At 37.0% G+C, this 27957-nt stretch overlaps 1 long non-coding RNA gene across 1 annotated transcript in view; it reads right to left on the bottom strand.

The window, feature by feature from the left end:
* Nucleotides 1-27310, bottom strand: part of LOC118524505 (uncharacterized) — a 354604-nt gene extending 327294 nt beyond the window's left edge. Inside the window, exons 1-2 of the long non-coding RNA XR_004911661.2 lie at nt 27060-27310; nt 17097-17173 (exon numbers count right to left, since the gene is read on the bottom strand). This is a non-coding gene — a long non-coding RNA (uncharacterized LOC118524505). The remainder of the gene's footprint in view (nt 1-17096; nt 17174-27059) is intronic.
* Nucleotides 27311-27957: the final 647 nt, after the last annotated feature.

The raw sequence follows: 27957 nt of genomic DNA, 5'->3' as shown, positions 1-27957 counted from the left end.
CACATCCTATCCTATGCAATAATGTTCAAAGATTAATAAGTTTTACTTAAGTGGTAGAAATTTTGTGTTGAATAGTTTTGGGGATAAGAGGAAAAAAATGACTTGTTAAAGAAAACATATAAATTAAATCTATTTGGTCAAGAAAGTTAAACAGAATGGAGTTTTACATGTTCAACCATATTGATGTTTTGAAATTCAATTAAAATTTAGTTTGAATAAGGATAATTATTTCATGGTTCATAACCAAAACATACTAGAATTGAAAACAAATAGCTCATTCTGTTGACAGACTCATGGCATTAGATCATCCTTTAAGAGACAAAATTGTGGCTGAATATGTTAAAAATATGTTTTGTTCGCTATTTCAGTTTTTTACCCTGTGTAACATATTGCCTTTCCTGCTGTTGTTTGCAACCTTTTTTACAGTTGGCATAAATACGTACATTAAATCTATTCTGGTTATTATGGGCATCCCACCGTGCAACTCCCATTACAATGGTGTCCGTTAAACAGTGTATTTATTGCCCAAGTTACCATGCTTTTGTAATGTATGTTATTAAGTACCACCTTTTTCCAGCACTTTGAGGATCTATAATTACCAAAGGAGGCAACTGTATGATGTTTGCAAATTTACACAGAAGCTTGAACAGCAATACCGGCTGCTAGATGGCAATAACAGAATTTGTGCCTGGGGATCCTGCTGAAAAATGGTAATTTCAGTTCAATATCTTTTAATTTCCAGGGAACCATTTGAATATAGACCTCTGGGCAACCACAACCACAGTCATTGGAAAGAGACATGATTGCAACACTGACAAATGCAACAAAATCCTCTCAGTGCATTCTTTCCTATAATATTGCTCGGCATGCAGTACCATACTGCTAAACAGGACACAGAACTCTATTTTTTTTTGCTTTGACAATGTATCATTTTTTTGTAACTTAAGACAATCCCTCTTTCCAAACCAATTTTACAGCATAAGTTTGAATAAAAAGTAAAAGTAATAGGGACAGGCATTCTTGTCTTTCTCTTTGTATAACCTACTCCCCACTTGTATCTTTCTTGTTATTCCAATTTGCTTCCACTTACACACCATGAAAAAGTTTTTATTCAAATCCATGTTAGTTAAGTAAGGTAAAAGAATCAAGGTCCTAGAGGCAGAAGCAAGGCGACTAAGGATATGGTTAGCCAAGGAGGAAAGATATTTTGGTCACTGTGAACCAAATGTAGCATAAGAAGCACAATATGAAAAGGGTTAGCTACATAGCGTTCTAGATTACAGTAGCCAATATATGGAGTTCTAGATCACAGTAACCAATATATGGGGCAGCAGCAAAACGTGTAGTGAACCATCCTGATAGAGTAGTCAAATTTGACTATGACGTAGAGGAGTCAAACTCCCCAGCACTATTTTAAGTCCACATGCATATCAGCAGAATAGAAATGAAGTAGCTGAGAGTTTACAAAACTATTGGAGAAACTATATTTATGGCCAAAGAACTTTTTGAATAAGGCAAGGCAATATTTAATTAAGTGCCAAATAGTGAACTACAAAAGGAGCAGGAGTGGTTACTATGGGATAAAACGATTTTTAAAAGTTGCACAATCTACATGGGTTAAAGCATTTGAGAAAAAAAATCACATAAATGGATAAAACTGAAATGGAAAGGGGGAAAATTGGTAAGGGTATTCCAGGAAGTAAAGAATAAAAGCACAAAGAGAGTCAAATATTGCTGAATCATATGGTACATATTCGCTGGTCTATTGATTAGACACAGACAATAACAAAAATGCATTTTATACAGTACTTTACAATTCACAAGATACGGTCTCATATTGATTCACCTAACAACTTCTTGACATGAGGCTAGCAGGTATTTCCAATTTTCAGAAGAAACTAAAGCTCAGACTAGTTAAAAAGCTTAGTGGTGAGTATCCAACAGAGACAATACTGGAACTTTAGTTCCCTAAATCCTAATCCAGTGCTTTTTACTTGTCAATACATCAAATTACAATAATAATAATAATAATAATGAAATAAAGAGAAAGTGTCTGGAATTATATTTTAGATCCCTTTTAGAAGAGAAGTATCCAAATTTAATAGTGGCAAGTCTGGCCCTTGGACATATTTTCATCAACCTCCACTTCACCATGCTGGGGTTTTGCAAGCTGAAAGGCAAAATAGGTCAGAAGGGGGTCGGGGAGTAGAGGGATACTGAAGGAGGAGCAACGCCACTCCTTGTCTTCAGAGCTTCAGACTAAAATCTATCTGGTCAATTTGCCTTGAATTGTCCAAAATCTCATCTATAAAAAATAATGACCTTTTCATTTGACTAGAAAGGCCTCCTTCCTTCAGAGGAAGGCCTGCAATTTCAAATGTTCTATTGAAAACATTAGAACTCTCATTATTTTTTTAATAGTGTCCCTATATTCAAAGCCTAGAAGTTAATGATAGAATGCATTTCCTATTTTTACTCTTTGTCCACACACCAAGTTGATAATCATGTTTGATGGTTATCAGTGATGTGCATGAGCTCATAAGTAACCCTTTGGTGTGTGAACATGAGGAATTTTAAGATAGTGGGCTCTTCAATATGGATCTGTGTTACAAACATGTCATCACCTCCCCTTCCACAATTTGAGAGGCTCAGATGGCTATAATTGCAGAGAAGAAAATGAGTAATCTCTCATCTATTTTAGAAACAAGAGACCAGATGACTCCCTTTCCATAAAGGACTAAGATTCCATCCAGTGCTGACGCTGAATCTGATAAGAATGTAGTAGTTTCTGTGGATGAAATCTGAACGGCGACAAGCAATATTATTTTCATTTCTGAAAATTATCTGTGTCCAATGCAGTGATCACCTAGTAGGTCCATATTCTAATAAAAGGATTTGAAATGGAAGAGTTTCTTCTTTCTTCAGTTCCCCTCCTAATTCTATCTTAAAGTGCATCTTGAATCTGAATGAGCTCCAGACAAACCTCACATACAACAGACAGGAGAATTCAAACCAATGCATTTATTATGCTCAGGAATCACAGCTGACTCCCAGCGCTGCCAAATCCAGCAGGGTTTGCTCAAACTGCGCGTGGTTTTCATAAGCATTGATTGCAGCCAAAATGCTGTTTTGTGAGTTGAATTTTTATCCAATTGCCAAGTGACCAATGTTAACTTTGCATCAATATGAGGGTTTATTAGGCTTATTTCATGACTTTCTGCTGACTAGCTTATTTGGTTCTGCAAAAATGTCACACACACATGAAAATTTCCTTTCAAATTACTGTCAATGAAGACAATGTTTTGTTTTGTTTGTTTTCATGAATCCTGAGCAGTTGGAATACAATCACATACCAAAAAACAAATAATACAAATCAATCCCTCCAGATATTTGGGAATATGAAAAGGTAATTTTTATCTATAAAGAGAATTGTGGGTCCCTGCATATTTATCCATAAACCACTAAAATAATTACTAGCAGTGGAGGCCTGTAAAAAATAATGAGTTTTTCATGTAGTATATTGTAGAATAGATAAAAAGAGAGTCCAAGGCCCAGAGGAATTTAGGAGCATAAAGTTCTGCATGTAGATGCGTGTGGAAACAATGCAGGACTTAAGCACAGTAACAGAACTCACCTCTAATTGAGGATGCTCCCTAAGGAGCTTGTTACCATGAGATCTATCGAAAGGGTTTCTAAAAACAATTTGAGTCTTGGACATCTGGCTAGCATTCTACAGTAATAGCTTTTCACTGAAATTCAGTCATACTGATATCTATTCATATATTTTTAGAAGGGAAATGGAAAGCTTAAGAAAGAAAAACAGAAGAAAAAAAAAGAACAGAATTAATGGTGTAAAAAAAGAACAGAATTAATGGTGTGAATGAAGCTCTCTCCTTTAAGATGTGAATCCATTTAGAGTAGAAATATTATCCCTGTGATTGGCCCTCTCCTTATTGTCAGTCTGTGCTAAGAGAGTGGAAAGAGGTAAGGAAGGGAATCTGAAGCAGACTCATCTTTTGGGTCCTTGCTCTAGAAGAAAGTGTTCCCCATGGGAGGGATGGTTGCAGATGTCCATGCTGTCAGGCTTGGTGAAATATGGGAAGAGAGACTTCAGTATGCTATCATCAAAGTCAATTTAGAAAACAGAAGGAAATAATTAAATTGACTTAAAAACAAAACCTCAGATTTACATATATTGCTGGATATTTGGCAGGGTCGCCAGTATCATAAAGGCAAAGGCAGAAGGAAACAAACATTTCAGTCTGTCACTAATCAACAAATTTATATCTCATGGATATCTATCCAATTCTGTTAGAATTTTCATGTTTGGTTTTTACTAATGTAGCAGCAATGTTGTTGATGATGCCCTGAAACTATTAATATTTGCGTTTCCATGCGGAAACTATCAGCACAAGGTAGTCAGGCCAAACTCAAGCACTTTCAAAATCCCAAACAGTATACTGAAAAATACTGTAAGCTTTCAGACCCTCTAAATTTATTTTATCATTATTCTAGAGTGTACTGGTGATTCCAAATACACTACTGCTCTCAAAATTGAGTACTGAAAGTTTAAAACACATGCTTTCAGGATAACCATATTTAATGTTATAGCTCATTTTAGTGATACTTAATACCAAAAATATTTTAAAATTTAATTTTAAAATACCACAACAAAAATTTGATGAGATATAAAGATTTGTTTTCATGGGGTCATTTTATTCAAACTAATCCTAGGATCTAAATTCCAGAAAATGTTTTATTAGAAAGCCTAATGATCCTAATATGGTATTTAATAATACCTCTAAATGAAGTAGATTTAATACTTTAAGTTTATCTGATAAATGAAAATATATAACAAAATTATTATCAGAATGTTGTATTAGTGAGCATGGATACATTCGTCAGAACTTTAACATGTTGAACAAAACAACCAAACAATGTTGAGAATGTAGTGTATCTTGGTAAACACACTGATTGCTGGGTAAGAAGATTATTCATTTCACCTTTATATAGCTAACAAAACTTCACATCAACAGCTTTTAGAAAAAGAGGCCCAGTGCATTCATTCATTTGTTAATATATGTTGGGTGCCAAGCATACAAGGCAGCCAGCCATGTAAGTAAATAATCATGATATAACGTGATAAATACCATGATCCTGTCATAGAGCAAACTCAAGTTCATTCCTGCCTTGCATTATACCCGGACTGTGCCTTCTGCCTGGAACAACTTTACCAAGCATATCACATGATCTGATTCCACACAACATTCAGTCTGCTCAAATTCCTTCTCCACAGAGATATGTTTTACTTCCTACATAGCACTTGCCACTTCCTGGAGCTCTATCTTTGATTTGTCTTTTCCATCTTTCCCATTAGACATGCGCTCCATGTGGGCAGGAATTTTGTCTTGTTCATTCGATACTCCTAATTCTCAGAGGACAGCCTGGTATATTGTAGGGGCTTAATAAATAGTTGTTGAGTGAATCATAAATGTAGAAACTATAATAATGGCCAAAAAGGAGTTTTGCTTTTTTTTTTTTTAACACTATCACTTCTCTGTGAAACCGTATCATTATGAACAGGTCATAATTGCAAGGCAGACTTAGGAATGAAAGAAAATAAAAGCATTGGGTATCTATTGAACCAATCAATTAGTAAAGGAAGGCAGGATCCTTTAGAAGATATTTGCTTTCTTTCTTGCTTAGTTAATTAAGCCCAAGCCCCCACCCCCACCCCCACCCCCACCCCGCAGTGTCACTTAGTAACCCAAGAGCTCAGTTTCTGCTGCATGTTTTTCTACCAGGAACTAATTCACTGGACTTTCTTGTGATGGGGACAGTCCTCTCCCTGCCTCCTTACCTTCTAAAAAAAAACTGTGGTACTTATTAATTTAGATTATGAAGAGATTAATTCAACATATCACCAATGCATACATTAGTTTTTTTTTTTTTCTTTTTAATATAGAACTTTTTGAAGGATGACATTTATATCTTTCCATTAGGAGTCTCCAGCCCTCATCTTCACCCCTAAAAGCCAAGTTCCATTCCTATCAGGACAGTGTTTCTTGGTTTGATCATTCTGATTAGGCAGAGCCTGGGTTGCATATGAATGGGAGCTTACCTTCTAGAGTCATACTGCTGGGATATGACCTTGGGTAAGTCACTTTTCCACTCTGAGCCTCAGTATAATCAGGGGTGAAATTAAAACAGTAATACCACCTTGTAGTGTTATAGCAAGGATTCAAGGTGAGAATCCATGGAAAATACTTAACCAAGAGGTAGACCCTTGTAAATGACAAATTAATGGTAACTCTTATAGGTCAGTACTATCAATCTTCTTCCTCCTCATTCTAATGCAAAATTCTAGAAATTTTATACCATAGCTATTTATATTATGTACTTTGAAAAACAATGCAGCAAAAGATGGTTACTATTCCAGTGTTCATGAGCTCAGCTCAGCATCCAATTGGACATGGGGATGGAGGCTCAATAGGGAGACTAATGATAATAGTCACATTTCTCCATAATTATTATTTTTTGCATTACCTGAAAAACCAAAAATATGCCCCAATCTAATTCATTCCCATAGAATTTTTGTGAGGTAGGCAGGCCAATGGGAATGTTCTTAATTTGCAATAGGCACATTTAGCAAACTAAATTGCCCTGTATGCTAATAGCAAAGCTGACTAAGAAGAGAAAAATGTCATCATGGCATTATGATTAAGAGCAGTTGGAGTTTTATAGTCAGACAGACATGTGTTCAAACTCCACAACCTGTGTTATCCAACTTTTATGTGTTTCTTCACAAGGTTATTGTGAGTAGCAAATCACAAAATACAGATAAAGTGATTAACAAGGCACCTGACACATGGGTAGTGTTCAATATGTCTTAGTCCATATCATTATTACCAGGCAGCATCTTAAATTCTCCCCAGTCATGATGCTAAGACAACCTGGACTTAGAAAATTTACCAGCCTTTTTCTACAGCCATAGAATTATAGCCTTATTCACAGGAAAGTTAAAATTGAGATCATGTACGTACATACACACACACACACTGCTGCTGCTTAAGAAATGGAATTTAGGAATCCTAGATGCCACCATGTATATGATTTTAATCCATCATTTTTTATTAGTGCCAAATTAGTTAAAACTACAGCATGTCATCCCTCAAGAGGGGAAAGGGTGCCACTCTTGACTGGTGGAATCGTCCATGATTTATTTACACTGTACCCTATGTGACTGGCAGGAATGGGTTCCCTCTGACTTTGGCTTTCAGGGCAATGTCTGATTTTTTCCATGATTGATGGGTGCTATATAACTCTGCTTTTTCAGTAACCCAAAAATTGCACCTCATCGTCCCCTGCTCAGGTATTAGTAGAAATGAAGTGATCTCTTTTCCAGAACTTCAAACTAGAAAGGCATTCCCCAAGGCTCCACTACAAACTGGAATTTTCCCTCTCCATGCGCATCTGCCAATTAGGCTCTCAGCCAATTACAATTCACTGAGGGTTTCAGGCTAGAGGGTTCTAAGTGGATTTTAAATTTAATCCTAGGACAATTATCACCATATAATGCTCCTTTAATTTCTGGATTTGGCAGCACCGATGAAAATGTGTCTTATTTATTAGCCCTTTCATTTCCAGAATAAGCCAGGACTAGCTCCATCATACTTGTGAAGTTGATGAAATTTGTCTAAGACCCTCTCTCTTCACCTCCATTGTAGCACATATTTCTATAGTCTGGAACAGGTCCTGTTTCAGGATCCTCAGGTCTTCTCCATATGCAACATGAAGACTCAGAGAATACCACCCAAAATCAACCCATTACCAATTTCTTTCATAATGGCCCTTCCCTTAGAATGCTACGTTGAGTGGTTATCCTCAGAGAAACTTACTTATTAATTTTCATTAAGTGTTTGTTCATTCAATATCCATCTATCAGGTACTTATAATGTGCCAGGAGAAAAGACTTGAGGCTAGTTTCTGTGCTTGAGAAGTTCAGACAAAGAAGATGCATGAAAGGAGGTGATTAGGTTAACTTGGCACCTTCTGTCTTGCCTTATTTCTTCTCTGGAAGCTGGATTCTACGCTATGATGAATCCTCAAAATAGATCCAACTTCTCAGAGCATCATAACAAATTAATTGTATGGCGGATAACCATGTTAAGTATTCATTTAGCAAACCAACTCAGTTATATGAAAAATATACTATCTGATTTTCTTAAAACTTGAAATAGCATTTTTCCCATAGCACTTTTGTGTAAGCAGTATACCACCACCCCCCCCCCAGTTTTTAAAATGTTTCCTCTATAGACCAAGTTTCCATAGTGCATGATCTCTTCCATTTCTTGCTTGTCTATTATCCAATAACCTTTATGTCAATTCCTATACCAACAGCATGTCTATTAATTCCCACAGCTATATTTTAAAGCTTGACCTAATCACTAAAATCTTAGTATCTGGCAGAGTGTACCCTCACTATCTTGTTCTTCCACAAAATGATTTTAATTTAAAGTAAACTTTTAAGTTTTCACAAAAACACTTGAGATTTCAATTGAAACAGTATATATACATGAAATTATCAGAAGTGTACACATTGGCAATATTTAGTCTTCCTACCCATGCCATGGTGATTACGTACATTTATGTCATCTTTAATATATTTCCATAAAATTTTATCCCTTTCTCCATGAAGTTTTGCATATCTTTTGTTATATTATTCCTAGGTATGTTATGTATTTTGTTTGCTACTGTAATATTGAAAAATATTTGCCACTATATAGAAATACAACTGATTTCTAAATATTTATCAGAAACCTGCCTGAAGGGGTCACTGGGTGGCTCAGCCAGTTAAGCATCTGCCTTCAGCTCAGGTCATCAAGTTCCACATCTGGCTCCTTGCTTAGCAGGGAGCCTGCTTCTCCCTCTGTCCCTCCCCCCAACTTATGCCCCCCCCTTTCACTCACTGTCTTTCTCTCAAATAAATAAATAAAATTTAAAAAAAAACCTGGCTGAATACTCATCGATTCTCATAATTTTCTTCCCCATTATCTAATATTTTCTTCGTAGATAAATATATAATAAGCAAATAATGAAAATTTTATTTTATATTCCCTTATTTTCCCCAAGCTGACTTAAATATGACTCTGACACTCCATTCTGCTGAAATGGTGGAAAACTCTACCTCAGTGGTTATGGGTCATTGCCCCATCACACTCATACACCCCAGATTATGCCATGGCCCAGGATCTTATATATCACCAAAGAGTCAGGGAAGGCTCCGTCAGTCAATAGCTAAATGTCTGCACTAGCTACCATTGATACAATGCATTCCATGCCTCAAGCCACAGAGTCCATTTAGGTCTGGTGGCTTTGCTGCTTCTGTTCCATGCTTGAGGTACAGAAATCTTGGCTAAACCTGGGAACCCGGGGTCCAGCCTCCACAGGCCTCATGCGCAACCATCTCCTCTGAGATCTTGCTCTCTCTCAAGCTGCCACCACACTTCCACATGGAGAAGCAGGGTGAGAGTTTGCCACCAATTCTTCCACTACCAATGGGCCCTTTACAAACAATTAGAGGTTCTGTTTACCTAAGTGGAACTAAATATACAAATTAAAATCTTAATAAATTATCCATGTGCTAAAATCACCTTTAAACGGGTTGTTCTTTCTGCCAAGTTTCTATTTAGTTGCCAGGGGCTGGGTATTTACCTCCTGGCACCCAATTTTCCTGACACCTTTCAACCTCAAAGGTATACATACCCTAGAAATTTGGCCCCTTTGGCTCCAGCCCCATCCACCTACACATTTAATCTTTGCTTTCCTAAAGCCTTTTCTAAAACAAAGAATTTAATACTACCTTCTCTGTTTTGCTTTCTTACTCCCATCACCTCATTGGGTCAGCAAAGAACGCTTTTCAGGAATTTTCAATAAGAAATAATTTTCCCTCTCACATTTTTTTGTTTGTTTTTTAAAGATTTTATTTATTTATTTGACAGAGAGACACAGCAAGAGAGGGAACACAAGCAGGGGGAGTGGGAGAGGGAGAAGCAGGCTTCCCGTGGAGTAGGGAGCCCAATGCAGGGCTTGATTCCAGGACCCCGGGATCATGACCTGAGCCAAAGGCAGATGCTTAATGACTGAGCCACCCAGGCGCCCCCCCCCCAACATTTTTTTCCCAGTCAGGAGGACTTTTACCACACATTCAGCAGGTATTAACCTAGAAGGCCATCCAGAATTCTGCAGAATATTAGCTCACTTGTATGAGTCAAGGAAGGATCACAAAAAGGGAAGACAGCTGTAGAAGAATGGGTAGACACCTTTCCAAGCTAAGGAAACTGAGGGCAAGGGGGAATTCTAGCAAAAAGATTCATCTGTGCAAAGGGACAGAGTTTTGATAGAATATAGCCCATATTTTAAAAATTCAAAAGATTTAATGTAGGTTTATTAACAAAAACAGAAAGGGTAGGAACTTGGGCTAAAGAATTAGGATTAGACAACTAAAGGTCTTTTAATTCATATTAAATAAAATATATCATCTTATAAGTGATGGGATCCACTGAAGATATTTGAACGGAGAAGAGATGAAATGGCATGTTTGTCTCCTTAATTGATAATGCCATGTTAATGACTGATGCCGACTTAATACTTCTTAATTTTTTTTTCATTTTAAGAGAATATGTTCTATCATTAGGGGATTTCAAACTTAAAAGAAAAGAGATACCACTACACAACTATTAGAATGGCTAAAATCTAAAAAACTGACAATACCAAATGCTGATGAGGCTGTGAAGCAACAGCCACTCTTATTCATTGCTGCTGGAAGTAGAAAATGGTACAGCCACTTTGGAAGACAGTCTGGAAGTTTCTCACAAAGTTAAATATAGCTTATGGCACAGTGATCGCACTCATTTTTTCAAGTGAGATAAAAACTAATACATACACACACACAAAAAACTGCATATGAATGTTTATAGCAGCTTTACTTATACAGTTGACCCTTGAACAACATGAGTTTGAATTGCATGGGTCCATTTATTCATGGATTTTTTACAGTGCAGTACTATAAATGTATTTTTTTCTTCCTGATGATTTTTTTTTTAAAGATTTTATTTATTTGACATAGAGACAGCAAGAGAGGGAACAAAAGCAGGGGGAGTGGGAGAGAGAGAAGCAGGCTTCCCGCAGAGCAGGAAGCCCGATGCAGGGCTTGATCCCAGGACCCTGGGATCATGACCTGAGCCAAAGGCAGACGCTTAACGACTGAGCCACCCAGGCGCCCCTTCCTGATGATTTTCTTAATAATGTTTTCTTTTCTCTAGCTTATCTATTGTAAGAATACAGTATACAGGGTGCCTGTGTGGCTCAGTCACTAAGCTATTAGTGGTTAACTTTTTGGGAGGTTAAAAGTTATACGTGGATTTTCGACTGTGTGGGGGAAGGAGGTTGACAGTGCTAACCCCTGCATTGTTCAAATGTCAACTGTAATTGTCAAAACTGGAACAACCAAGATGTTCCTCAATAAGTTAATGGATAAAGAAATTGTGGCACATCCATAAAATGGAATATAATTCAATGATAAAAAGAAATGAGCTATCAAGCCACAAAAAGACATGGAAGAACCTTAAATGCATATTGTTAAATGAAATAATTCAATCTGAAAGACCTACAAACTGCCCAATTCCAACTATATAACATTCTGGAAAAGGCAAAACTACAGAAAGGAATGGTAACAAGATCAGTGGTCTTCAGGGGTTCAGGGTGCAGGGATGCAGAGGAAGAGAAGAGACGAACAGATGAAGCAAAAGGGATTTTTTGAGCAGTGAAACTATTCTGTATGATACTAAAATCATAGATATATCACAGCATGCATTTGTCAAAACTCACAGAATGTACAACATATAGAGTGAACTCTAATATAAACTATGACTTTAGTGATAATATATCAGTTTTGGTTAATCGAGTATGACAAATGTACCACACTAAGGCAAGCTGTTAATAATAAGGGAAATTAGGGGGAAGTGGCAAGGGGAGAAGGTATGAAGATGAATATGGGAACTCTGTACTATCCACTCAATTTATCTATAAACCTAAAACTGTTCTAAAAATATTAAGCCTATTGATTTGAGAAAAAAAATATATATCTTTATATTATATATACATGTTATATATATGTATGTTATATATAATATATACACATATGATATATATGTATATATATCTGAGAGAAGAAAATATCCAAAGCAGTTAACACTTCCAACCAATTATCTACATGCATATTCCACTATTCTATACACACTGTGTTCCAGACACTATAAAAAGTTCTGAGATAAAAACTTCATGAGGACAGGAGTCTCTGCCACTGGGATTTGTGTCATTGATGTATCCCAAGTGCATGCCACAGATAGGCCCTTTATAATTAATTAGTAATATACTTTTATAAATTAATGAATAAATTAGTACAAATATACAATAGAGAAGGGAATTTGGATAATGATCAGAAAGAATCCCCAGTGAATCTAGAAATGACTTTTCAGTAAGATAACAGTGTTAGCATCAGTGACAGAAAAAAGGAGGGATGAGACAGACCAGGGCCCACTGGTGAGAGGGTTGCTTATGGTCTGTGAAAATTAGCATGATTGGCCCCCTTGAAAAGAACATAAGCACTTTATCTATTTACTCAGTTGGGTGAGGGCCAGGACATACACAGATTTGGACTTTGTCACCATAGAGAATTTAAATTCCAAACAAACTTACTGTGTTGATGGTTAAGATAGGTATATTGCTCACATAGGAACTTTCTCTTGATATATTGCTGTGGTAAGGTTTCTGTCCCATATTTCACATATGGGGGAGTGCTAAAAGCAGGTGAGGTGAGACAGGGAAAAAGTAAACCAGGAAAATTTGGGGGAATTTTTTATGACTGTGTTGACATTGGCTTGCCTGAATATAAGAAACTGTCTTTCCTTTTTTTTTAAATTTTATTTTATTATGTTATGTTAATCACCATACATTACACCATTAGTTTTTGATGTAGTGTTCCATGATTCATTGTTTGCATATAACACCCAGTGCTCCATTCAGTACGTGCCCTTTTTAATACCCATCACCAGGCTAACCTATCCCCCCACCCCCCTCCCTTCTAGAAACTGTCTTTCTTAAGATGCTCAAAACCCAGCTTAGAAGAATTGAATTGTCAATGAAGGAATGTTACTATATAAGTACTAGAAGAAAACACAAGAGATTTTTTAAATAAATAAAGCCCAGGAGCCACAGAAGGAAAGTATGACCAGTTGCCCATATAAAATTTAAAATGTTTCTGTAATGAATGATGGCACAAAAATGTTAAGACACAATCACAAAAAGATTTTCAATTTTAAATATTGGACTAATATTCATTAGTCAAATAAAAAAGTAACATAAAGAAAACAAACAGATAATTCACAGCAGAAGCAAATCAAAGGTTCAATACATCCTAAAATGCTAAATCCTTCCCGCAGCGGAGCAATGACAATAGAGATCATTTTTTAAAAATCTATTAGATGAGATAAGATTAAAAATATTCAATTTCAATAAAATGTAATTCAATAATATTATTCAACTATCTAGTGCTGTTAGGAATGTAGGTAAATGGACTTTCACAAATGTTCTTAATGAAAACTAAATTGTTTCAACTGGTAGAGGTTAAATAGGCAAGTTTATCAACAATAATGATAGCAAGTAGTTATCACACACTGTGTATTATTATAAGTACTCTACATTTATTTACATTTAATTTTTACAGTGACTCCATAGGGTAGATACTGCTATAATCTTCCATTTTACGGATGAGAAAATTAAGCCATGGAGCTGTCAAATAACGTACTTAGTAAAAAGTCCACATACCGACAAAGCAGAGATTCTGGAATTTAAATCCAGATAGTCTGGCACCAGAATTCATGGCCTTACCTCTCTGTAATACCACCTCATGGTGTTTCATAGATTGAAAGTATACCTGGGATTTTGTTTTTATTCAGAGATGGTAAGGCTAACAGATCAAGAAAACAACCACCATTGAAAACATAATTTGTTCAAAAAGCAGAATCAGGCCTGTAAACAAAGAAAACAAAATGATGGTTGCCAGAGAAAAGGGGTATGAGCATGAGCATGACCAACATGAGTGAAGGAGAGTGGGAGACACAGGCTTCCAGTTATGGAATGAACAAGTTACGAGACTAAAAGGCACAGCATAGAGAATATAGTCAATGTTACTGTAATAATGTTATACGGTGACAGATGGGAGCTCTACTTGTGGTGAGCATAGCGCAGTGTACGTAGACTTGTTGAATCAGTATGTTGTACACTTAAAACTAATATAACATTGTGTGCCAACTACTTTAAAATGAAAAAATTAATTTAAAAAAGAAAAAGTAGCTTTTTAATCACAGTTCCCAAAAGGAGAGGGAACACTATGCTGGCAGATTTACAGGGAAGCCCCAGGATCAGTCAAGAAGCAGAAGTGAGGGTAGGGCACAAGCAAGAGACTTTATTGTGGTTTTTGCAACAGTGAATGGGCAAGGCAGGGCAAGCAAGATGAGCAGATTTAGGACTGGATAGTTTGAATACTTTCAGTAGGCTCTGGGCTATCAGGTATTTGAGGCAGAGGAATATTGCATCCTGGAGTATAAGAGCCAGACAGAGTCCAGGTTTGGACTCCAGATTGGTTGATTTGTATATCAAATGTGTATTTTCAAGCAAGTTGTTCGCTATTTCTAAAATTAGGCAACCCAAGAAGGGACAGTCTCTCCAAGATCAGCAAGGCCCCAGATACCAGAGCATCACCAATACAGGAAATAAGAAAATGTATGAATACACATATGTATACTCTTTGTCTCAGTAATCTACCATCTAGGAACTTCTACCATGGAAATACACACATGAACAGAGATGTTTAAACCACAAATATTCAATGTAGCACTGCTTGCAACTGCTCAAAGTTGCTATTAACAAACATGGGATTCTGGTGTTTGTGGAGGATAAGAAGTGAGGCTGTGACTAAGGGAAGGAAGTTGAGGCTCCAGAAAAGCACCATTATAGGTGTGAGTGTTTCTGGAGAGTTCTAATTACTAGCCAGAACAGCTGGACAGTGATTCTCAAACTTCAGTGGGCATCCCAATCACCTGAAGTGCTTATTAAAACAGAATCTAGATCGTTGCTACCCATCTCTAGATTTTTTGATTCAAAGGATATGAGCCCCCAAAACGTACATTTTTAACAAGTTCCAGGTGATGCTGATGCTGCTTGCCTGGAGAGGACACTTTGAGATGCACTGTCCTAGAGGAAGAGCTGTTGAATGAGGAAATCAATTTGGAGAAGACATTGTAACAGTTTAGCTCAACTGACCTTGATAAAGGAGCAACCAAGCACACCTGACAGGATGCATGAGCAAAGCTTGCCACCAGAGGGCAGTGCTAGAGATCTTGGGCACCCCAGTTTGGACAGAACTACTATAGTAATTAAGCCTGACTTAATTGGATGACACATATACAGAATAATTCACTTTTCAAGTAAGGTTAAGTAGTGATTCTTTAACGCAGCTGTTTTGAGCAACTGGCTGCAAGATAAATATTTGAAGGTCAGTGCTTAGGTTTGGAATGCTCAGATGGCCAAGTCACATATGGGTTACTGAACACCCCAAAAGAGGCATTAAAAACCTTAGAGCTTAGAAGTCCAGATGCCAGGGATATTATTCTGCAAAGACATGTTTCAACTTCTCTATGTGGTGTCTTCAATATCCATTTGTATGCATTCCTATGGAACTTGACTCTGTGAAAGGTAGCACTACGTATAACCCCCTTTTGCTAGGGTAATGTCATGAGAATTGTGTTTTAGAATATATCACTTTCTCATGAAAAATAACAGAAAATACTTGCTTGAAACTTTGCTCCAAACTTTATTCAAATTTGCCCATGAAGTTGGATTTTAGTTATTTTACTTCCAGAATTATAGACCACATGTTGAAAGAAATCCAGATAGTAGTTACCTTACATATTTTTTATCATCTCAAATCACAGTTTCTATCATAAATTTTGTATAGAACTAATCTCAAAAATAGTGTAATCATAATGACCTGAATTATAGAATAGGAACTGTGAGTTTTCTTCAATTATTGTCACTTAAATGTAGCTTTTACAATGCCAATTATTTTCAAAAAGGATAATAGAGACAAAGGGAATACTATTAACATATGTTGTTTTATAAATAAATTCTAAGAATTGAATCAAAATAATTCAGGTTCAAAACACTAGAGTAAAATATTATTCCCATTGTGAAATATATTACAAAGTAGAAAAACAAATTTCCTGGTGTTATCAAAAGCTAGTAACTATTTTCTGTTGTTCTGTATTTAAATCAGAAAGTTGTCCCTCCCAAATCTGAGAAATTAGAAAATTTTTAGATAATGACATCACTTCTTTCTGAATATGACACGCCATCCATATTATTTGATTTTAGCAATAATCTAATTGCAGTGACTAGCTCTTACATCACAGATTCACATACTCTGTGGGATGGTTGGTAAAGGGTGACAATGGTTAGCTAATAGGGACAAAGAATACAGACCAGTGAATATTCAGGTTAAACAGATTGCATTTACAGATGAGCAGCACATTTCCCAGCTATTAATACCAAGGACTAATCATAGTTCATACATCCTCACTCTTCACAGCCTGGCAAAAGGCTTTGACAGCAGAAGGCGGAGTCATTTTTTATCTGCCCGTTGCCATGGGATTCTAATGCCCTGGAGACCCTTCTACCAGAGCCTGCAGCGCCAGAAACAGCGTCACTCACACTGGGAACTCTCCCAGGGCAAGAGCCGAGGTGGCCCACCGGTGACCTCTTTTCAAAATCAGAAAGTGTCATTTCTGCGGTGGTTAAGTGAGTTTTCTCTTTTCCATGAGTAAGCTATTAATTTGGTCATTTTTGCTTTTAACCTAATGCCATGAAGTGTGTGTGTGTGTGTGTGTGTGTGTGTGTGTGTGTGTGTGTGTGTGTGTTTTAAGTATAACTGACTTCTAATGCATCAATATGACAAATGAATTACTATATTGACCTACCTCTTCAATGAGCATAGAATGTCAAGATTTATGCGATTCAGTCAAGAGTTCTGCCACTTTGTCCTACTCTGAAAAACCTAAAAGAAAAAGAAAAAGAAAAAAGCATAAAATATTTCAACATAATGAATCACCAATAAATACTGAAAACATTTAAAATGCATGAAATATGTATATTTTATGTTTTAGGGTTGGGAGTAAATACATCTGTTAGGTAAAATTTCCATGAGATAGTATTCATCTGTTTATATTGTATGATTACTCACAGTCTAGACTGAAATTTGGCTTTTACTTTCAATAAGGAAATTTTTCTTAGCAGATTAATAATATCTAAGACCAATGAAGTGATGTTTAAACTTCTTAAAAATACATTTTTTTCAAACATGCTGAAACAACTTAGAAGCATTTATACTGAAATAATTTATATGTATATATCATTTTTATCTGCCTGATAATACTTTATCTGCAGTTTGCTAAAGGTTGTTCTATAATAATTCATTAACTTAACTGAAAAATTTGTAATACAGAACAGTTATTCAACAGTATTTTTTTAGAATTTATATTTTATACTAATTCATGCAAGAATTAGTCCAAAATGGAGGAGAATAATAAGACTCAAAGATCAATATTTTGTTTCTCTACAATTCTATGATAAAAAAATAATTTTATGAAAATATAATTTTTTATTCAAGTAATATTTATGGATGTCTACTATGCACAAAGACATTGGTTGCCGAAACAGAGGCTGGTAAGTACCAATCTACTATCCCTTCTCCACTTCCTCCTCAATAGCAGAATCCTGCTTTCTGTTGGGGGTGGGCATGGCAGTGTGCCACGCTGAGAAGCTACATTTCCCAGTTTCCTTTTCAGATAAAGATAGCCACGTGACTGGCCAGTAGAATGTAGCAGAAGGTGTAGGCGGACTGACTTGGCTGGATGTTAGCCCTTCCACCTTTCATTGGCTTGCTGCCTAGAACACAAATGTGAGGGCTGGAGCTTCAGAATAAATGGCAGCATTCAAAAGGCCAGAGATGAGCAAGTGGTGACTATATGAGTTAGGGTCCTCCAGAGAAATAGAACCAATAAGAAATTGGTTCACATGATTATAAAGTCCCAAGATCTGCCATCAGCAAACTGAAAACCAAGGAAACTGATGTTTCAATTTGAGTCTGAAGGCTGGAAGAAAAAAACAAAACAAAACAAACAAACAAAGAACAATGTCCTAGTTTGAAGGCAGTCAGGCAGGAGGAGTTCCCTGTTACTCAGCCTTTTGGTTCTATTCACACTTCAGTTGATTGGATGTGGCCTACCCACATTAGGGAGGACAATCTGCTTTACTCAGTCAACCGATTCATATGGTAATCTCGTACAGACACACTCAGAAAAATGTTTGATGGAATATCTGGGCATTCCATGGCCCAAGTTGACACATAAAATTAATCATCAAAGTGACATTTGGTCATCACATATCTGTCCTGGACAGCAAGTCTCCAGACTTCTTTTATGTAAAAGAAAAATAAATTTCTACCTTATTTAACCCATTGTTTTTCAGGTCTCTTAGAGCCAAATGCAATTTCTAACTGAGATAGTGACTATAACCATATTTGAATATGGATTTCCCACAAATATTTTAGAATTTCAAACATTATTATCACATGATAAACTCTCAGCAAATATGTCCTAATTGGTATCTAAGATCAGGACATAAAACCTTTCCTAAATCAATTTATGGGATGATAAACCATAAAGGTTACCTTACTGAAATGTATCAATTTTCTTTCTTATTGAAAATATTGTTCCACTTTTCTTTTTTATCCACTTCACCTGGCTAATTCAGAGTCATTTTCAGAATTCAGTTACATGTTCACATTCTAAGTCTCCCAAGTTATCCTTTGTCAAACTTTATTCTCTCAGTAACGGTCCTTGCTGTATTCTAGTATATGAGTACTTAGTCATTCTATGAGCCCTCAGAGAACTGGATTTATGTTTTATGGAGGTTTCTTTTCTTCTAAATGATTTGGACCTCAAGTGAGGAGGGCTGGGTTAATCCTGCTTCTGAGTTCATTGCACATTGTCACACTTGGTCCTTAGAAGACCATCCACCACCTAGATTTACCTATTTATTTACTAATTTATTTAATTCTTTAATCTCTATATCACACTCCAATTCCTCTCTGCCATCACATAGGCAACCTGTGTAATATGATAATGCACACTCTTGTAAATTCTTTCCTGTTTTATGTGTATATGTCTTTAACATTTTTATAAGTGTACTGGGTTATATTGTATGTTTTAATTTGGTGATTGAACTAATTCTGTATTTTGACTTGTTTACTTAACAATATATTTTTAAAATCCATTCATGGTGCCATACGTACATTTAATCAATTGCTTCTAAGTGGTGCATAATGTTCTCTGGTATACAGCTGCCACAGTTTACGATTTGTTCTCCCAAGACATTAACTGATTGTTTCCAAATCTTCATTACCACAAAAATGCAGCAGCAAGCATTCATTTATGAGTCCCCTTTAGATCTTGTGAGAATTTCTTTAGCATGTGTGTGTGAATAATGTGTGCATATAATGTATACATGTTTTTCTATTATATGCATATACACATATATGTGTGTAATGCACACATATATATGTTAATATATACATATATGTGTGTGTGCATAAATATAAATATCTCCCAAGAGCTGAATTGCTAGGTCACAGAAAACTCACATACTTACTTGACTAAGTAGTGCAAAAATACTCTTCCAAAATGGCTTAATCTGTCAACTTCTTGTTAGCAGCACATGAGAATATCAATACACTCAGAGCCTTTCCAACACTTGGCATTACTTACCTCCCAAATTTTGCCTCAGTAGCAATGTAAAATTATATTTGTTTTTAATTTGCATTTTTCAGATTACTAATGTGTTTGAGAATCACTCTATATATTTAGCCTTTTGGAGTTTCCTCTTTTCTACATCACTGTCCATATTTCTATTGGGATTGCTGTCTTTTTGTTGTTAGTTATTTTCAAGTGTTTTTGTGTATTCTACATATTAACCTATTCCTAGATTCAGACATTTGAAATATATTTTCCCATTTTGTTATCTGTCCATCAATTACATCGTCCATTAAATCCCTCACTGAACAGAAATGCTTAATTTTGATGTAAAAATAATCAATATTTTACCACATAGATCGTAGTTCATTTTATTTAAGTTCTGCTCTACCCCATCTCTTAATCACAAAGATATCTCCTATGTTTCCTTTTATTAACTTTCTAATTTTATCTTTCACATTTAAATATTTAATACATCTGGAGTCTACTACTGTATATAGCAATAGATAAGGATCCAGTTTTATTTTTCTCCATAAATTGAGTAATTATCCCAACATCATCTCCTAGACAACTATTCCTTTCTTCATTATTTATGGTGCCCTCTTTATCATACATGCATATACTACCCTGTTTCTGAGACTTTTTAAATATATATATATATACTTAAATATATATATATATTTTTTTTTTAACCTGTTCTTATTCATCATATTGACCTCTATATCCTTGGAGCTTAGTGGAATGCCTAGAAGTTCTTTGTGGAATGAATGATGATAAGCTACTCATAACACATTCAAAGCTGTTTACTGCCTACTGTACTTATTATTGCAACTATGTAATTTAAATATTACATAAACAAATGAAATGGGAATACAAAAAGAATTATTTCCATGAAAACAATTTTGAAGGATTGTGATAAGAAGAATTGTTATAATTATTGCAGAATAGGTGTGGGTTAGGCAACTATGAATGACTGGGAAAGGGAATGGGAATTTTAATGACACAGAGGAATCCTCCACTCAGATGACTTTAGGTTCTTGTCCATTATAGAGAAACTAAAACTAAAAAACATAAAATAATACATTATATGTTAAAAAAAAAAAAAAAGAAGAAGAAGAAGAAGATAGCAGGAGGGGAAGAATGAAGGGGGGGAAATCAGAAGGGGAGATGAACCATGAGAGACTATGGACTCTGAAAAACAAACTGAGGGTTCTAGGGGGAGGGGAGTCTGAGGGTGGGTTAGCCTGGTGATGGGTATTAAAGAGGGCACGTTCTGCATGGAGCACTGGGTGTTATATGCAAACAATGAATCATGGAACACTACATCAGAAACTAATGATGTAATGTATGGGGATTAACATAACATAATAAAAAAAAACCTAAAAAACATAGATGATGCCTTATGACATGGTCTATGCAAGACAGGTGAACTGGAATTATAAACATAGTATCTATAGTCAAAATGAAAATGGCCCTTAATCAAAAGATTACCACAAGAATGTACATGTATATATTTACAGTGAAATAAAATATATTTGTGTGTCATTTTTATAATTCCCTGCTTCAACAAACTTTTCAATTTATCAACCAATTTTGAGATCAGATAAGAGGTCTTCTATAAAGCAACTATGTAAACATGGTTACAAGTTTTAAATAAGCTGCACATTCAAAATTTGGGGACACATCTAGAAAAACCATTCTCTGAGAATATATTTAAATCACACCAAGAATATATTTAAAATCAATACTAAATATTTAAACATATTTAATCACTTATTTTTCTTAGATTATTAAAATTAGAGGTAGTACAGTAAAGATTCTTTCAAGATGGGTGCTGAGCACATACATCTTTAAATGCTTTTAAAGGAACAAATCCACAGCAACAGTGATAAACAGAAAGAATGCCACCAGCTCCTGGGAAATTTTGAGGAATTCCTGAAAGATAGGAAGCAGACAGAGTTAGAATGTCAGGGAAACAAAATCAGAGAAAACAATGGTCCAAAACACACAGATGAGAAATTACTGTTAAAAGCAACTGCACATATAAACAAAGCTCAGAGTCAACAAACAAGAGAAACTTAGGAAATAATCAGAATAATCAAAGTGCCATATTCAGAATAACTAGCCCAATTTCACCCCTCTTATGCCCACTTTTACTAAGCAACAGGCAGTGGCTATGATTCCTCTAAATATCTTCTCTTTAATTACCTCCAAAGAAAATCTGGGTCCTTAAAAAGTGAGTGATCTTCCAGGATAGGATTCTTAGCACTGTGATGGGAGTATAAAGAAAAACAGAGTAAAGTCTAAAGAAATGCCATCCTCAACAAAGAAACCAGAAAAGAAATAAACAAGGAGAGCAATAGACTTCAGCTTCCCATGCTAAAGGACTTTCTGAAATACAAGACTTTCTGAAGTGTATATTTTTGGTATAAAAGATTCCCAGGATAAATATTGGGCCCAGATAAGTAGAGCAGTTCCCCAACTAAAGATCATGGAATGAATAGGGAGCTCCTACACTCTGAAAGAATCTTCACAATCTGGCAGACAATACAACCATCTTCCCATACATTTCTAGAGAAGGCTATTTGAATCAGAACATATATTTACAAACAATTAAACATTGATTATCACATGCAAATAGGAACAATCAAGATTTACTGAAGATTTAAGGAAAACCAACACCACAAAAAGGAAACACCATATTCACCAAGGAAAAGAACACCTGAGGCAACCAAGTTGAAAGAAGACAGAAGACAGCTTATATACAATATATAGGTATAATTCATATCATCAGAATGTTCTAGATGACAACACATCCATAAGACAAGAACAGGATTCTATGAAAAAGAAACAATTCTAGATATTAGAAAAATAAAAACAATTCAACAAATGTGCTGCACAGTATGCTGGACACAGCAGAAGATAAAATACATAAGTTGGAATATGTCCCTGAGGGGTACTCTTGGAATGTAGAAGGAAAGGACCAAGAGATAAAACACATGTAAGAAAAGTTGAAAGATCTTTAGACCTTGTATGTGTATTAAGTCCAGCTTAATTTGATCATTACAATCTCCTGATAAGTAGATTTAATTATTATTTTTCATTTTGCAGATGGGAAATAGAAATCTAGACATCCTATAATGGAGCAAGTCAGGGGCACTTCCCAGTCTAGGCCTTGGGTCTCTCAATCACAGACCAAGTTCCTCCTCTCCCTGGCTCAATATGTGAGTGATTGCTGAGCTGGGATAACTGGGAAATACTTGTTACAGTACATTATAATGTTGAGGATATCCAAGAGAAGAGCATGAGCATGGCTGTATCTCAGGCAAAGTCAAGGAGACTGAAGACTCAGAGAAGGCTGTTGGATTTGACCTTCAGGATAAATTTTAAGAAAGGCTTCATCAGGACTATGGACTCTGGGAAACAAACTGAAGGTTCTAGAGGGGAGGGGAGTGGGGGGATGGGTTAGCCTGGTGATGGGTATTAAAGAGGGCACGTACTGAATGGAGCACTGGGTGTTATATGCAAACAATGAATCATGGAACACTACATCAAAAACTAATGATGTAATGTATGGTGATTAACATAACATAATAAAATAAAATAAGATAGGCTTCATCAGGACTGTGGTTCTCAGAAGTCAATAATATTAAATAAGCACCTTGAGAGCTTATGAGCCTGAAGAATTCTGGGCTTCAACTCCAAATATTACAATCCAGGTGGCATGGGTGGCTTCAGAATCTCCATTTGAACAGGCAGGTAATTCAGAAGCAGGTTCAAAATTGAAAAGATGGAGTTGAGGACACAGATAGGCCAGGGTAGCTAGAATTCCCAGGGCATAGTACCAGAATGGAGAGACAGCTCTGGAGACCTACAGAAGGTTCTCCTCAAGTCTTCAACTAAGAACTGATCAGCACATGCCTGTGAGGAAATTACTCCAGGCTGGGGAAAGAACCACCAAAGCAGTTGGAACAATTTCTGAAGATCACACAAGACCAGGAATAGTTCATGTTCCCATCAACCAGAGCAGAGGATTTCTATAATACATAGGGCATTAAGTACTCAGAAAAGTATTGCCTCTGTAGTAGAGAAAAATTAGCCTGAGCTCAAATGGCATTATTGTTCCATCTAACAAAACAAAAATCTAGCCTTGAATGGATCAAATGCTTCCAAGTAACTTAGGTGCGTCACAAAACAGCCAAGAAATAGTCCTTACTCAAAAAAATACACTCATAATATCTGCATCTAATATAAAATCAGAAGACAGTAAAGAAGCAAGCCTATAAAGAGGAGAAATATTTATTAATGGAAACAGACTCAGAAATTATACAGATGATACAATTAGTAGATAAGGACATAAAAACAGTTATTATAGGGGCGCCTGGGTGGCTCAGTTGGTTAAGCAACTGCTTTCGGCTCAGGTCATGATCCTGGAGTCCCAGGATCGAGTCCCGCATCAGGCTCCCTGCTCTGCAGGGAGTCTGCTTCTCCCTCTGCCTCTCCCCCCTCCCACCCGCCTCATGGCTTGTGCTCTTTCACTCACTCTCTCTCTCTCGCAAATAAATAAATAAAATCTTTAAAAAAAAAAAAAAAAACAGTTATTATAACTATATCCATATATTCAAAAAAGTAGAAGAAAGCACGCACATGTCAAAAGAGATATGGAAGGTTTGTATAAAAAGAGAACTTCCAGAGATGAAAAGCACAATGTCTGAAGGATAGGATTAACAATGGGTTAAACATTGTAGGGGTGCCTGGGTGGTTCAGTCAGTTAAGGGTCTGTCTTAGGCTCAGGTCATGATCCCAGGGTCCTGGGATCCAGCCCTATGTTGGCTCCCTACTCAACGGAGAGTCTGCTTCTCCCTCTCCCTCTGCAGCTCCCCCTGTGTGCGCTCTCTCTCACTCTCTCTCTCTCTCTAATAAATTAAAAAATCATTTTTTAAAAAATTGTAGAGAAAAGAACTTTTTAGTGAACTTACAGAAAGACCCAGTAATATAAACTATCAAAAAAGAAAAAGAAAGAAAACCCGAAAAAAAGTGAATAAGGCATCAGCAAATCAATTCTAAGTATACATGTGTAATTGGAGTTCCTGAGTGGAGAGTGGGAGGCAGAAATGCATTTGAAGAATTAATGAGCAAAAATGTTCCAAATTTGATGAAAGAATAAACCCATAGATCCAAAAAGCTCAAGGAACCCAAGCACAATAAACCTCTAGAAAATTACACCAAAGCCTAACATAATTAAACTGCTTATAACCTTAATAAAGAGAAAACCTTCAGAGCAGCCAGAGAAAAAGACCCATCACATTCAAAGGAACAAAAATAAGAATGGAAGTAGGTGTGTCACTGGAAACAATGTAAGCTAAAAGATGGTTGAACAACATCTTTAAACTACAGAAAGAAAAATAATGAGAAGGATAAGGCTTCTCTCATCATTGTATCAGAACCCAGAGTAAATGCCCAGAATGCAGTCTGGATGCAGTAATTCTCTGATTAACGAGTGAATATATAGATTCTTTTTCCTCCAATCAATGGTTGGCTTAAGGGGTACAGTTGTGTTTTTACAAATAAAACAATCAGAATTGGGGATCAAATTGTAAATTTGAGCACAATGTACCACTTTATACAGTTTTGCAATGCCATTTGGACATGTGAGAATAACAACCTTTAAAAACTATTAAATTATAATCCAAGGAGGAAAAAAGTAGAAATGATGAAGCAAGAAAATATAACATTCTTTTAAACTCTTCTCCAAAACAGGGGGCGGTTAATGTCAAGGGAAAGTTCCCACATCCACGCTCGCATTCGGCTAAATCCAGTCCTACTTTACCTACAGCTGGGTGAATTTCCTTTAGTTTCCTCTGTTCTTCATTCTCCTCACTGGGCCTGTCCTCCCATTAAAGTCACCAGAAAGCAGATGGATGTCCGTGTAAGCAAATCCCCAGAGGGTTCCCAGATCTCCAAAGTTGTTGTTAAGCCGTCTCAGAGTGCAGATGGCAGGGTGCAAAATCTCACAAGCGGCCCAGAGGCCCAGCAGTGGAGTTCAAGCCCTGATGAATAAATCATGCTTCTCCTCTCAATATTCTGGTGTTGGTACTGGGCAGCATTTGTCATTCACCTGAGCCCTGACCATCCTGTTACAGAACTATAGAAATTTCTAATGATATGCCCTTTATGAACAGCCTGTATGTAACACTTGGGGCTTCTTGGGTATATGTACATCTGTGCAAGGAATTCTATACTTGCCCTTGGTAGAATCGCCCTGACAGTGACAGAGCCTCCCACCTGCCCCTCAATAAAAGGGTGCATTTGGCTCAATAATAATTAGCATCAATTATGAGAGAGCTCTTTGCAAGGACTGAGCCTGGCCTTCCCAGGCTGCAGGTGCAAAATTATCCCCATGACCTTTTGCTCCAGGATCGGTCATTGAGGAGAGGAGCGGAGCCGTCAGGAGGGAATCACAAGCCTGTTTATCTTCCCTAAGAATCATTGTCTGGCCTCGGCTATTCATGTCAGCAGCAGCGTTTTCCCCTTGGGAAACCTAGAGGAGAGGCCGAGGGGCCTCATCTGCATGCTTGCTTGCTGGAGCCTGGCAAATGGGCACCTGGTTTATTTTCTGGGTATCTTTATGCTCATTCGCAAAGAAAGAAAATCCACTTATTACAAGGAACAAAAACATAATGGAAAGAACCCAGGTGGCTGAAGGCTGACTGACAGGCCAGGACGTCAGGAAAGGGTCCTGTGTTTCCAAATGACAGACTCTAGCTGCCAGTGCACACAGGGAGCCTGCTGCACGTGGAGGGAACCACCCAAAAGTAATGTAAAACCTGACCCCTCTTCACTCACATGCCCCAGATCACACAGGTACAGCAGCCCCCCATTACCCATGAGCAATACATTCCAAGACCCCAAAACAGTGGACACCTGAAACAGCAGAGAGTACTGAACCCTACATAAACCATCTTTTTTCCTATACATATACACTTATGATAAAGTTTAATTTATAATTTAGGCACAGTAAGAGATTAACAAAAATAACAAATAATAAAATAAAACAATTACAACAATATACTGTATTAGAAATTATGTGAGTGTGGTCTCTCTCAGAATATCTAATTATACCGGACTCACCCTTCTCGCCGCGCCGTGAGACCGTGAAACGCCTCGGTGACGAAATGAAGTGAGCGGCGCAGGTTGTGACGTATCGCTAGGCGATGCTGACCTTCCGCCGACTCGGCAGGAAGAGGGTCATCTGGTTCCCGCTGCGTTAACCAAGGGTAACTGAGACTGCGGAGAGCGAAACCAGGGATAACGGGGGACTACTGTATGAGACGTGGTGTGGGAACTTGCTTTTCTCTCATTTGCTTTAGGTTCTTGCTTCATACTGATGATAAAAGAAACAAAATTCCAAAAAGGAACTATGCCCCGCTATTCCTCTGAGGAGGTGATTTTAGAATTCTGTAGGATCAAATTTTTTTCTGGCTCTTTGCCATTCTTGGTGATAACCAGAACTTCTACTTAAGCACTTCTCAGCTTCCATGATCCCTTGTGGTGCTTAGAAATAATTTTGTACCTTGGATCACAATGATGTGAGCCCCGTCATCCGTCCATGTAAGCTCCTGGAAGGCAGAGTTGGGTCCGACCCACCTTTGCCTCTCCACAGCCTTTCCAGCGTTCCCTGGGCTTGGCCAGGAGCTACAGAGGAAAAGGAAGCACCCAGCGGCCGGAAGAACCTCTACCGATCTAATGAAGCTTCAGATTCTAACTGTGGGAAATGGGGCTTCTTCCTCTTTTCCTACCATCACCTTTTCAGTGATTTTCATCATCAGAAATTTCAGAACCCTAACATTTCATATTGCCCCTTTTGCTCTATTTTGTTCTGTATCACTGTCTAAAATACTACTTAGGGGGGCGCCTGGGTGGCTCAGTTGTTAAGCGTCTGCCTTCTGCTCCGGTCATGATCCCAGGGTCCTGGGATCAAGCCCCGCATGGGGCTCCCTGCTCAGCGGGAAGCCTGCTTCTCTCTCTC

Source organism: Halichoerus grypus, chromosome 9 (assembly GCF_964656455.1).
Source record: "Halichoerus grypus chromosome 9, mHalGry1.hap1.1, whole genome shotgun sequence".
NCBI classification, from domain to species: domain Eukaryota; kingdom Metazoa; phylum Chordata; class Mammalia; order Carnivora; family Phocidae; genus Halichoerus; species Halichoerus grypus.
Note: the sequence above shows the minus strand (reverse complement) of the source record. Positions and strands in the feature narration are given on the sequence as shown.